The sequence below is a fragment of the Portunus trituberculatus genome, chromosome 16 (assembly GCF_017591435.1).
Source record: "Portunus trituberculatus isolate SZX2019 chromosome 16, ASM1759143v1, whole genome shotgun sequence".
NCBI lineage: Eukaryota > Metazoa > Arthropoda > Malacostraca > Decapoda > Portunidae > Portunus > Portunus trituberculatus.
Window position 1 is genome coordinate 4,686,216 of NC_059270.1, and position 13,449 is coordinate 4,699,664.

Below are 13,449 nucleotides of genomic sequence, written 5' to 3' on the forward strand. Positions count from 1 at the left end.
TGTACTGAAGAACTAGCAATTACCAGGTTTCATAAGGACTGTCAGTATATTAGAGGGTTTAAGATGGAGGAAAAAAACACCTAACCCCTTCAGTACCATGATGCGTTTCCATATACATTCTACTTACTTTTTGGTGATTCTGTATAGCTTCAGAAGCTTATGTTGGGGATTGAAATAGTGAAGACTGTGGCCGTTAATCTTCTGACCTCCATTGATCCTTTCGGATGTCAATAAAATGGTCTAATGTTACACAAAACTCAAGGTAAAAATGTGTCTCAGTAATGAAGGGGTTAAGTACAGTGGGGAGAGTGTGGCATAAACTCGATTTCTACTCTGGTGTAATCTCTTCTAATGTATTTTGTTTTTGCCTTCAGTACAAAGTCTGACCTATACAGAAAATCTAACTGTAATATGGTTTTATAAGAATCGCCATTAAGTCAAGATTGAGGGAAGACACTCATCACAGTGGAGTGAACGTCTCTGGTATACCGAGTTCTCGTTCTAACTGTACCTCTGCTTTCACCGGACATTCCTGCAGCCCTCATATCCTTGCTGCTTCACGTTTCTTAATTTATGCCCTATAATGACAAGGGTTGGAAGTATAATATTTCCTCAGGCTCCTGCCACCAAATAGCGGATTTCCTATAATTTTTTAATACTAGTAGCAAGATCAAACCAGTATGAGATTTTCCTCGTCCAAAAATATCTCGCAAATAACTTAGAGTGAAAATAATAAAGATAACTTTGTCTTCTAAGGAACAGTAGCACAAGATAAGAATATCTTTTAAAAGATAGAATGTCTTAGGGTTTTTTTTTATACCAAGCTGAATCAACAAGAAAAAAAAAATTCTTTGTCTAAAATATCAAATAAGTAAACCTAAAATTCACAATAATCGTAACTTTTTGTTCTCATAAGCAACCATAACGTGAGATAAGAATGCATATTTCAAATACCAAATATTCTGATATGAGAGACTTCTTTTCCAGAAATACCCATATAAAGCTGAGGGTGATGCCAACAGCTTTTTCTTTTGCAAGAAATAATAATGTGAGATCAAAATACATATTTAGAGCCAAAATATTATGGTAATTTTCAGTACTGAACTTTAACCAATATGACCAAAATTTTCCTTGCCTGAAAAACTACCTTTTCTCATAAGGAACAACAACGTGAGATTAGAATTCATACTTAAAGATGAAATACTCTGATAACATTTAATACTGAGATTTAACCAATATAACATGTTTTTCCCCGTCCAAATAACACACCACAAATGAGTACGAGCAAAGTTGATAATGGTAGCAACTCCTCCTGGCGAGCAGCAATGAGGCGACATCAGGGTCCCCGCTTAGAGGCGAAGTCGTGCACGGAGTAAGAATTTGGTAATGAAATATAGACGATCAAGCGTCACTCGAGCTTACACTTGTTACTGTGTTAGCTCTTCTAAGTGCCAGGTACGCATCTAACCGGTCCACGGAATGACAGTATTTAGCGCAGCGCAAGCACCACACGGCAGCCTCCCGCAGCTCAGGTTCCGCCTCACAAACGTGTCTTGGTAACTTTTAACAACCTTCTCTGCTAAACAATTTTTCCCATAATTAATTTCGGGACACCAATACTTCAGTCTCTCGTTTTTCTTATTTGTCTCCATTATTTTCTAAAATACCAAGACAAGTTTTTTTTCTTAAACTTAATTTTAGTGACACTTTTTTTTGCATTATTTGTATACTGCAGTGTATTGAGGAGTTCTGTAGACAAGATAAGTCTGTTCTCATATTCTGCTTCTTACAGATATATTTTTTCTACAATGTTAAACAACTTTTACGAATAACAATTTCTGCGACACCTTTGTTCATTCTATCTTTATCGTATTTTGAATAGTTCAGTACCCACAAGATAAAAAAAACTCATATTCTTTCTTTATTACTTAGGAAGGCAATAAAGAGAATAATAGGCATTTTTTTTACCAGTATTTATCGAAAGATCATAGGGGTAAGAAGATTGAAGTTTGTGGTTAGATATATTTCATTACGATAGATGTGGGCGTATAAGGTGCCAGAGTGTAAGCAGTAACTATCATCTTCAGCTGTACGCATGTATGAAAACTGGTTAAAAAAATATACTCGGAAATCGTTGTAGATTACATTACAACATCAGCAGCGACAATAACAAAAACAAACAAAAACAAAAAACTACTACTACTACCATCACTACCACCACCATCACTACTACCACACACAAATTCTTCTTATCCTCTCAAATATTTATCACCCTATTCAAATTTCCCCTCCATCACACAAATTCTAATCCCTAGCATTCAAATCCTTATCCTGAGTGTTGGGTTAGCAGCACTCGAAGTTTTATACCTCTCAGTATGATCATCTATTAGAGAGCAGATGAAGAAAGCGTAAGTACCGATGACTTACATAATGACCTGTTAAGTGATGCTCGCGCCACACCTGAGTCTAGAAGAAAGACTATAAATCATGGTGCACTGAAAGCTTTACGAGTAGGCGAGCAGTACGGGTATGATCAGTAGTCAGGCAACATATCCCCTATTCTCTCTCCTGTGTTCAGTGTTCTGCCTCCGCTGGAGATATGTGGGTGTCAGTTGTTACTTGCAAGATTAACAGTGACTCAGTGGATTTGAGGCTGAGAAAAACGTTAAGACAATTGAAATGAGTGTGAAAGTGCAAATTAATTGTTTTATGCGTGTGGAGTGGCCATAAACTGATCTTGAAAACATGGAAATAAGCCAAGTAGGTGTTAGAACGTGATTTTCTGATTAGTGTGCTTTATTATTTGTACTTGTGAGTGAGTTTGAGTGAGTTTGTCTCTCTTACCGATAGATGCACTTCACTGAGGAATTTTAACCCCTTCACTGCTATCTGGAACTTCATTCTTTAATTACTAACCACTCTGAGATATCTTTTCTTGTTCTACACCCCACTAACTGACATTGCAATACCTAGAAATTGATTAATCTATTCTTATTTTTATCCATCTTTATTGTCGATGTTCATGAAGATTTTAAACTTTGCATGTGGATAGAAGGTTTAAGATATGCTTCCTGCGATTCCTTTACCCGAACGCTGACCGACGATGAATATGTGGGCTGTTCAAGAGTAGCATAGGTTACTCTCACCTAAGGAAGGTCAAATAATCTCTAATTTTTTTCCTCTCATCCAACCACTCATGTTCGCAAATATGAATGATAGCTACATAATATACCTTGCAACCTAAGATGGTATTTAACCCTTTGACTGCTATTTATGCATCATTCTGAAACATTTTTACTTGTTTAGCATTTACCTCTCATCTATAAACTGACTAAAAATTGCTAAGTTCATGCATTTTCATCTTATTGCTTGTAAAATGCTGCCAACGATTTTATGTATTACGTCCGGTGCTGGTAATTACTTCGTATCGTAGTGAAATGGTTAACCACACGTCCATCTACAAACTTGGGGCCCTCTGATGGTAAGACAAAGTATTTTGTCTTCCTCTGGCCCGCACACTGGATCCCACGTCCACCACTTCGTACACTGACCATTTGGACCGTCCCTTCCCAGCGTGTGAGGAAACTGTCACATTAGCGCCAGGGAGAAGAAAATGAGGCAGGTCAGAATATATTTGTAAGGACAAGTGGGTTAGTGGCTGTAATAAGCAGAGGGGGAGGCAGATACAAGGAAAAGGAAGAATGAAGGGATAAAATTCGTAAGAGGAAGACTGGAGAGAACTAGGACGGGGTTAATTTGGAGGAAAAAGAGGGCAGGAGTGGGAGCTACGACGCAAGTGTTGAGAAGATATTATGAGAGAATGCGAGGAGTTTAGATCGGGAACAAGGATGTGAGGCGACAACAGAGGTGGTGAACGTGGCGGTAGTGAAGGAGAAGGGGGCGGAGCGAGAAGAGAGGGAGAAAGGGGAACGAGCCATGGGAAACCTAGATATAGGAAGGAGGAAGAGGAGAAGGAGGACAAGGAGGAGAGAGGATGCTGGTGAAACTTCTGGGAAATGCAACTGCAAGATAAGGCGGAGGAAGAAGAGAACCAGACACGTGTAAATGAAGTGGAAGAGAAGGAAGGCGACTATGACAAGGAGAAGAGAACGCACAAGAGAGAGAGATAGAGAAAAAGAACCAAGCCAAGTAACATCAGGAGGAGGAAACCTGAAGAGGAAACCTGGAGTAAAGAGTGCAAATGCTGGAAAAGGGTAATGACATTGGTGATTAAGCGGATGTCTAGCGAGCACATGCCTGGCTACACTCTGAGGCCGCGTGTTAAGTCCAGGGCGGCGTCGATGGCAGAGAGGCGGGGCTGCATCGTAAACCCAAAGGCGGAGGAAGCGCTGGAGGAAGGAAGCAAGGAAAGGAGGCACCGCGGGCAGGATGGAAGTCGGGAGGGATGGAGGGAGGGAAGGGAAGGTAACTGATGGAGGGAAGGAATGGGAGGTAAGTAATGACAGGAGGGAAGAAGGGAGGGATAACTGATGAAGGCAGGCAAGAAACGAAGGGAGAGGAAGAAGGAAACGGAGTGGAGAATGGGTGGTGTGTGTGTGTGTGTGTGTGTGACATTCATACATACATACATACATACATTTACATTCATGTATATATTGACTTACTCGGCTGTATATATAGGTATCCCGTACGGAACCAGTAACTCCCATAATGTACATGTAAATGTTGTACACACACACACACACACACACACACACACACACACACACACACACACACACACACACACACACACACACACATATTTACATACAGCATTATCATAATCCATCTTTTACTACTTCCTGTTCTAGGGTGAAGCACACACACACACACACACACACACACACACACACACACACACACACACACACACACACACACACACACACACACACCACCACCACCAATGAGAAATGGGCAAAGTTTTCAAGACACCACGCCTCTCTTAACACCTCTGTCTTTCAAAGTTTCTTACTAACATACCTGTAATTAGTCTCTCTCTCTCTCTCTCTCTCTCTCTCTCTCTCTCTCTCTCTCTGAAATTGATGTCCTTTCTCACACTGTACAATTTGAGAGAGAGAGAGAGAGAGAGAGAGAGAGAGAGAGAGAGAGAGAGAGAGGTTATATAATAGAGGAAGGCAAGAAGGGAGAGAAGAGGGTGAGGTAACGAGAGAGAGAGAGAGAGAGAGAGAGAGAGAGAGAGAGAGAGAGAGAGAGAGAGAGAGAGAGAGATGAAAGGAGAATGGAAGTGTGGGGGGAGGTGAGTTGCCTTCTTTAGCCTGACGTTTTAAGAGCCTGTCAGCCTGTCAGCCATGCCCTCTGTCAGCCGTCACCGCCACCACCACCGCCACCAGCCGTCACACGCGCTTAGAATAGTAATGCTTTGCTAGGAGTTAATTAGAGACAGTGAGTGGTCAGCGATAATGTGCTCTCTCTCTCTCTCTCTCTCTCTCTCTCTCTCTCTCTCTCTCTCTCTCTCTCTCTGGCCTTTAAAAGAAGATGAATAGTTAGTGATATGTGATGTGCATTTCCTCGAGAGAGAGAGAGAGAGAGACTCTTATGCGCACCTACCTCCCCCCCACACACACACAGACTTGCCACTGCCACACTAATGAATATATCTTAACATGTATGAATCCCACCTTATGCATAGTCGATAACCTTTTGACTCCCGCTGTAAGGACGGCAGCTTGGACACTCGCCAGTGGAAAGCCAAGTCGTAAGCCGCGGGGAAGAAGGGAAGCTGGAAAGATGAGGTCGCTGAGGGAAGGATGGGGTTTGGTTGTGTGTGTGTGTGTGTGTGTGTGTGTGTGTGGGGGGAGGTTTGAGGGTTCGTAAAGGAAAAAAAATTGGTTTGGTGTTGTGAGGATGCTTAGTCTCTCTCTCTCTCTCTCTCTCTCTCTCTCTCTCTCTCTCTCTCTCTCTCTCTCTCTCTCTCTCTCTCTCTCTCTCTCTCTCTCTCTCTCTCTCTTTTTCATTACTTGCGATGTTTTCTTATTTTCTTTTTCTAAGATTTTATTCTCTCTCTCTCTCTCTCTCTCTCTCTCTCTCTCTCTCTCTCTCTCTCTCTCTCTCTCTCTCTCTCTCTCTCTCTCTCTCTCTCTCTCTCGCTCTCAAGGTGATAAGCCGTTTATTTCTTTTTTTTTCAAGATTTTTCCTTATATTCTATACATTTCTAAACAGAATATTGCCAACATCTTTCATTTCTTGTTTTTCATACAGGTGCTCAAGGTACTTTTAACCCCTTTGAGCACCATGATGCGTTTTCCTATTCATTCTGCTTACTGTCTGGTGATTTTATACAGCCTCAGAAACTTATGTGGGGATCTAAATAGTGAAGACTGTGGCCATTAATCTTCTGACCTCCATACATCATTCCTAATACCAATAAAATCGTCTAATTACACACAAAACTCATGGTAGAAATGCGTCTCAGTACTGATGGAGTTAACGTATCCAGTAGCAGCAGCAGAGATGAGCAGCATTAGTAGTGCAGGCAGTGCTTTTTATTCACCGGATTCTTGGAAGTGCGTCTAAAAATATACCGTGTCTCCTGCTCCGTTATGCATCACCAATAGAAGCAGCTGCGTCACCTCTCGGCATGCTGCGTCACACTCCGGGAAGATCGTGGCGTGAGCTGAGTGTGTCATCCTCCCACGCCCTCATCTGCCTCTCTGGTGAGGACGTGCTGATGGCGTCAAGGCTCTCCTTACGTCTCCTTAGTGTCTGACGTTGCGATTTCCCCCTCATACACTCACTCTCTCTCTCTCTCTCTCTCTCTCTCTCTCTCTCTCTCTCTCTCTCTCTCTCTCTCCGCTACCAGCGCAGAATTTGACCGATATATTCTCTACAACAGCCTTTTTTTTTTTTTTCTATTCTTGATAATTCACGAGTTTTGAGCCAAGTAAGGCTGACCTCCTCCCTTCACTCAGGACGAGGACGGAGTGAAATTCGATGACTTGTCTGAGTGTTACTAGAAAGCCTCTCGTGTCTGGAGATTTCATACGGCACTTACTGGAATGAATGGATGGATATATAGATAGATGAATGTATAGATAAGTGAGTAGTTACATACGTGGATAGATTTATAAATATACTTATTGACCACAACAACAACAACACAAAACTGTTTTCCACCTTACAATTGTGAACCGGTAGAGACAAATTATGAGAGGTAATTAGAGAAACTATATTTAGACACTCCTCTTTCATCAGGAGAGATAATGAATCGCTTCTCTTTGTGCTTTTATATTGTTGATGCAGAAGACTTGATAAACTATTGATAGAACAAAGAAAACATCCTTGAAAACCTGTTAATTATGGAAACACCCTTGAAAACCTGTTATTTAGGAAAAACACCCTTGAAAACCAGTTGATCGGTTAGTTGTGAGTGATAAGGCGAAGATACGTTTAGCAATACAAACCCGTTAGGATGGAAGACTGTGAAGCGTTCTCTAAGGGAAGGCTGTACTAGTAGGTTGTATAGTTTTACTTCTTGAAAACCTGCTGATCGGTTAGTTGTGAGTGATAAGGCGATGATATGTCCAGCGATACAAACCCGTATGAATGGAAGACTGTGAAACGTTCTCTACGGGAAGGCTGTAGTAGTAAGTTGTATTGTTTTAATTCTATTGAAGGAGTTGTTTACCACGAGTTTTCCTGCTACTGCTCCACTTTTTACTAGTACAAAAGAAAGGGTAATTTGATTAACTTTTTCAGTACTGGAATGTATTTCTATCACCAGTTTTGGGTATGATCAGACCATTCTATTTACATTAGGAAGGGTTTATAAAGGTCAGAAGATTGATGGCCAGAATCTTCACTATTTTAATTCCCACAGAAGTTTCTGAAGCTGTATAAAATCACCAATAGTAAGTAGAATGAATATGGAAACATCATGGTACTGAAGAGGGATTAAGATGGTGTTCTGTATTGAAAATTAGCTTCAGTACCATGACGCGTTTTCATATTCATTCTACGTACTATTAGGTGATTTACACAGGTTCAGAAACTTATGTGGGGAATGAAATAGTGAAGACTCTGGCCATTAATCTTCTGACAACGATAGACCCTACCAAATGTAAATAAAATCGTGTAATCGTACCCACACCCAAAGTAAAGACACATCGCAGTACTGAAGGCTTAAGAATGAAACTTGGCTGTATTCCGTAACGTGTGTGTGTGAGGATGGGATCAGACTGGATTCTGAAGGAGATGTGGAAGAGAGCGAAGAATCCTGCTTAGTAGTTTCTCTGGTATCTATTATAATTATTTCCCAAAGTTGCGTGTCGCGGCGCCATGTCGGGAAGTAGAGAGAGAAAGAGAGAGGGAGATAAGAAAGAAACACGAGACAATGATGGATGACCCTTTCTTGCTCCCACACTTGTTTCTTATACAGTGTTATACTTTTTTTGTCTTGTTTTATACCCGGTATATGCTAAGAGAAGGAATTTCTGTTATGTTCCTCTAATTAGCTCTCTCTCTCTCTCTCTCTCTCTCTCTCTCTCTCTCTCTCTCTCTCTCTCTCTCTCTCTCTCTCTCTCTCTCTCTCTGTACCGTGTCTTCACAGCCATAATACCGAATAATGAGTGAACTAAAAAGGAAAGTTACATTAGCCCTTCTTATATCCTCCTTCCCTCTTCATCCGACCTTTGCTCTGCCTTCCTTTCCCTTCCCTTCCCTTCCCTTCTCTCCCCTCTCCTTTCCTTCCTCCCTTTCGTCCCCAGATATGACACAGTAGCTCCCCGGAAAGTGATGGCGTAGTGGCTAACAAACTAGGTCACTGATAAGGAATAGGGAGAGTTGTGTTTCAGTCTCGTTAATGCTCGTGTTGCTTCACTGATAGGTGGGTGGGTTGATCAACTGAGGTGACGAACTTCGCTTATATTGAGGTTAAGAGCGTCATTAGAGAGAGAAACGTAGTGTGTAGTTGACTGTTGGGTTCTTGACTAGCTGTACTTCAACCATGCTTCTGCTATTTACTGGTGCACCAACACCACCACCAGCACCACAACGATAACACCACTATTATCACCACCACAGTGAGAACAGCAGGAGAGTGGTTTGAATAAGAGGAAATCAAAAATAGTGTTTAGAGCAATAATAACTAGCAACAAGAACACAACACTAGCACTAACAACATCTACAGCAACATCAACAGTAACAACAACAACAAGAGTAACATTAACAGCAATAACAACAACAACAGCAATACCAACAACACTTGCAAGTTTTACATTACTACTACTACTATTATAACTATAACTACTACTACTACTACCACTACTACTACTACGTTCCACCTCTCTCTCTCTCTCTCTCTCTCTCTCTCTCTCTCTCTCTCTCTCTCTCTCTCTCTCTCTCTCTCTCTCTCTCATTCCACCTTTACCATCATCATATTTCCTCTCCTCCCTTCCTCGTGTACTTATTTCCATGGTTTCTCTTGTTTCCTCTCTTCACCTTTCCTTCCTCACCTTGTCCCTCCTCCCTCCTCCCTCCTCCCTCTTCTCCCACCTATTCAACTTCCATCTCGTCCCTTCCCCATTCTACGGGTTTCTCCCATCCATATACAGGTTTCCTCATCCATCCTCTATTTTTTTTCCTTTCGTTCCAATAATGAGTTTTCTGTTCCCCTCCTCATCTCTTATCAATTTACTCTTCTACTATAGACACTTCTCTTTTTTTTCCCCCTTTTACCTGCGCCCTGGTCATCTTTATTACTTTTTGTTGTTGTTTTACCATTAACTGTTCTTTCCTTCTGTTTTTTTTTTTATTCCTAAATTGCTCTCTTTATTTATTATTTCTTAAGTCTTTCTCTTCTTTCCTTCCATTTTCCGATTCTTCTCCCGCCAACTACTCCTTTATTTTCCTTCTGACATCTTCCTTTCCCCAAAACGATTCACTCTTTTTTAAATTGTTGGATTCCGCAGACCCACAACTGTCAGGTCTATGAATTATTTGTCTATTGTGTGTGTGTGTGTGTGTGTGTGTGTGTGTGTGTGTTTGATGGTTGCCCCCGATGTTCTCTCTCTCATCTGGATTTTCTTGGTTTTCTTTATTTGTATCTCATTTTCCCTATGTTGTTCTTTGTTATTGTTGTTATCGTTATTGCTGATGTTGCTGTTGTTGGTCTTGTTGTTGTTGATGATGTTTTAATTTTTTTTGTTTTCTGTTGTGGCAAAAATGATCAAACAAAACCATTTTCCAAACTAACATTCAGTTACTCAAAGGATTGGTTCTTTTTACAGAGAGAGAGAGAGAGAGAGAGAGAGAGAGAGAGAGAGAGAGAGAGAGAGAGAGAATCATATATTTCAGGTTGCAGATACTTTTACTATCATCTTTACACTTCAAAGCCTGTATGAACTAGTACTATTCAATTAACACGTATGTTGTTGGCTACCAGGACGAAATAGGGCAATGTAACGGGTCAAATTTCTGTTTACACAACGCGAACAATGTGAATAGAGAGACAGACACCTACATTAATGGAAGGTGCAGAGACAAAGACGATAAATAACAACAAAAAAAGAGAAATATAAGGAAAATTCAAACTGCAGAAATGAAAACGCTAAGAACAATTACTAAGAAAACAGGAAGAGACAAAATCAGAAATAAGAGAAATAAAAACAAACCTCGCACTGATTTCCACATTAAAGGAAAGTTGACGCGGCTTAGTTTGAGTGGGTAGGACATCATGACAGGTCGGACGAGGCGTGAATTGGTGAGAGAAGATGGGACTGGACACTGGATAGAAACAGACGAACAGGAAGAATTCAGTAAAAGGCAGAAGCTGAGTAGACACGTGCCAGAACGAGATTTACTTGGAGGAAACAAGGATAGAAAGAAGTGAAAGAAGTGATTCGACTGACAAAATAATCTCTAACTGTGTACCGAACTAAGAAATAAAAAAAAATAATTGTTTCGTGTACTGCCTGATTAGTCTGCGATACCTTCCAAGAGTATGTTCTCCAGAGGGTTTGGTTTGATTCACATATTCAATGCACTCGTTCATAATTCCTGAATACCCATACCGTTTCTCTTTATATGGGAGCTGTTTCATCGCTCTAGTGGGCAACTACTACTGCTACTTCTACTACTACTACTACTACTACTACTACTACTACTACTACTACTACTACTACTACTACTACTACTACTACTTCTACTACTACTACTACTACTACTACTACTACTTCTGTCATAAACTGAGGAATACTAAGACGGAATAAGATAAAAAAAAAATAAAGGATTGGTAGAAGAAAGAGATAAAGGATGAAGAATACAAACATAAAACTATTTACCAAGATTGTAAGAAGCTGCTGCTGCTACTACTACTAAAACTACTACTACTACTACTACTACTACTACTATATTAGAGAACAAGGAAAAAAATGCGTATAATACCTTCAATGAAAGTGGACACACACACACACACACACACACACACACACACACACACACACACACACACACACACACACACACACACACACACACACACACACACACACGAACTGGATGGTGGAAAGGAAAAAAGTGGATAAAGTGAATGTGCATTTGAATTTGGAAGAGATAGCCAAGTATGGAGATGATTAGAGAGACAGAGAGAGAGAGAGAGAGAGAGAGAGAGAGAGAGAGAGAGAGAGAGAGAGAGAGAGAGAGAGAGAGCGTACAAGCCACCTCACTTTCACTGTATGTAATTGGACGTAATGCAATAAACATACAAGATGAACATGAGATGCATTTTTCGTCATACCAGAGAGAGAGAGAGAGAGAGAGAGAGAGAGAATGACCATTAGAAACCCGAGCTATAGAAGGGAGACTCAGACATTTTTACATCCTACTCTCCTCAATGGGTTTTTCAGTAATGGTCTCGTCTGTAAAAAAGTCGAGATAACTTTTTTTTTCTCTCACTTTTCTAATCTCTATTACATCTTTAACCCCTTCATAATCGGAACACACATTTACCACTAATATTTGTGTACGATTAGGCCATTTTATTGACATGAGGAAGGGTCTATGGAGGTCAGAAGATTAATGGCCACAGTCTTCACTATTTTGATCCCCCACATAAGTTTCTGAAGCTGTATAAAATCACCAAATAGTAAGCAAAATGAATATGGAAACGCGTCATGGTACTGAAGGAGTTAAACACGCAAGAATCAGAAAACTTGGGAATATATCGTGTCAGATCGTATACTGAATCATCTGCAGGGAAGGTCTTCGTGTACTAGTGTGCGAAATATAGTCTCGAGAATGGCCAAGGTTCTGGTTTGATAGTCTAATTGTACATCTTTACTTTAGGAGGATGACGAATGCTACAAAAGAAGGAAAAGAAAGCGTTTTCTTTTTTATTCCCTCTCAAAAAGGTTAAAAACAAGAAATATACCTATAAGAGAAGGCAATTTAGTAGCTCACATCTCCTCATATTCTTTCTGGTAACTATTTAGCGATATTTTACGCTTCAGAAACTCATGTGGGTATTAAACTGTAAAGACTGTGACCATTAATCTTTTAACCTCCATAAACCTTTCCTGATGCAAATAAAACCGTCTAATCATACCCGAAAATCAAGGTAAAAACGCATCTCAGTACTGAAAGGGCTATCTCCTTCAGTACTGAGACGCATTTCTACCAAGAGTTTTGTGTGTGATTAGACGGTTTTATTTGCATTAGAAAGTGTCTATGGAGGTCAAAAGATTAATGGCCACAGTCTTCACAATTTTTATCTGAAGCTGTATAAAATCACCAAATAGTAAGCAGAATGAATAGGGAAACACGTCATGGTACTGAAGAGGTAAAAGGGGATTGAAGAGCGTCGAAGTGATGCAGGAATGCGTGTGATAAGTGTTCGAGTAGTCTGAATATTGTGTTAGTGTGTTTTTTTTTTCGTGTTAAGTGACCCTGAATGCATTTGATCTTTTCGTTATCTGAATTAGGGTTTAAGAATGATATAATGAGTCAGGACATAGTTTAGTGGCGTGTGAGAAGTGGATTTGAATATTATTTTGGGAATTGTTTCAGTTTAGTGTTGATTTTATAGAGGAAAGTAACGTTAGGTAGGGTTTAAGAGTGGTTTTTTTTTGTCTGTGTCTATCTATCTGTCTGTCTGTCTCTGTATCGTTCTCTCTCTCTCTCTCTCTCTCTCTCTCTCTCTCTCTCTCTCTCTCTCTCTCTCTCTCTCTCCCCTTCTTTCTCATTATTTCAGAATTTCACGGTTTCAACTATTGACAGCATTAATTTATTTCTTCACCGTGCTCATCTGCTGTGCTTCCTTTGAACACTGTGAATCATTCACCTAACGCCCTCTTTTCCTTTGTCTTTCTCCCCTTTATCTTCCCCATAGCGCTTTATCACCCTACAAGTCCAGCCTATTTGACGCAGGTTTTGCTATTCACTCATTAACTATCACAAAGTCCATTGTTTGATGAATGCTTGGAAATCCCT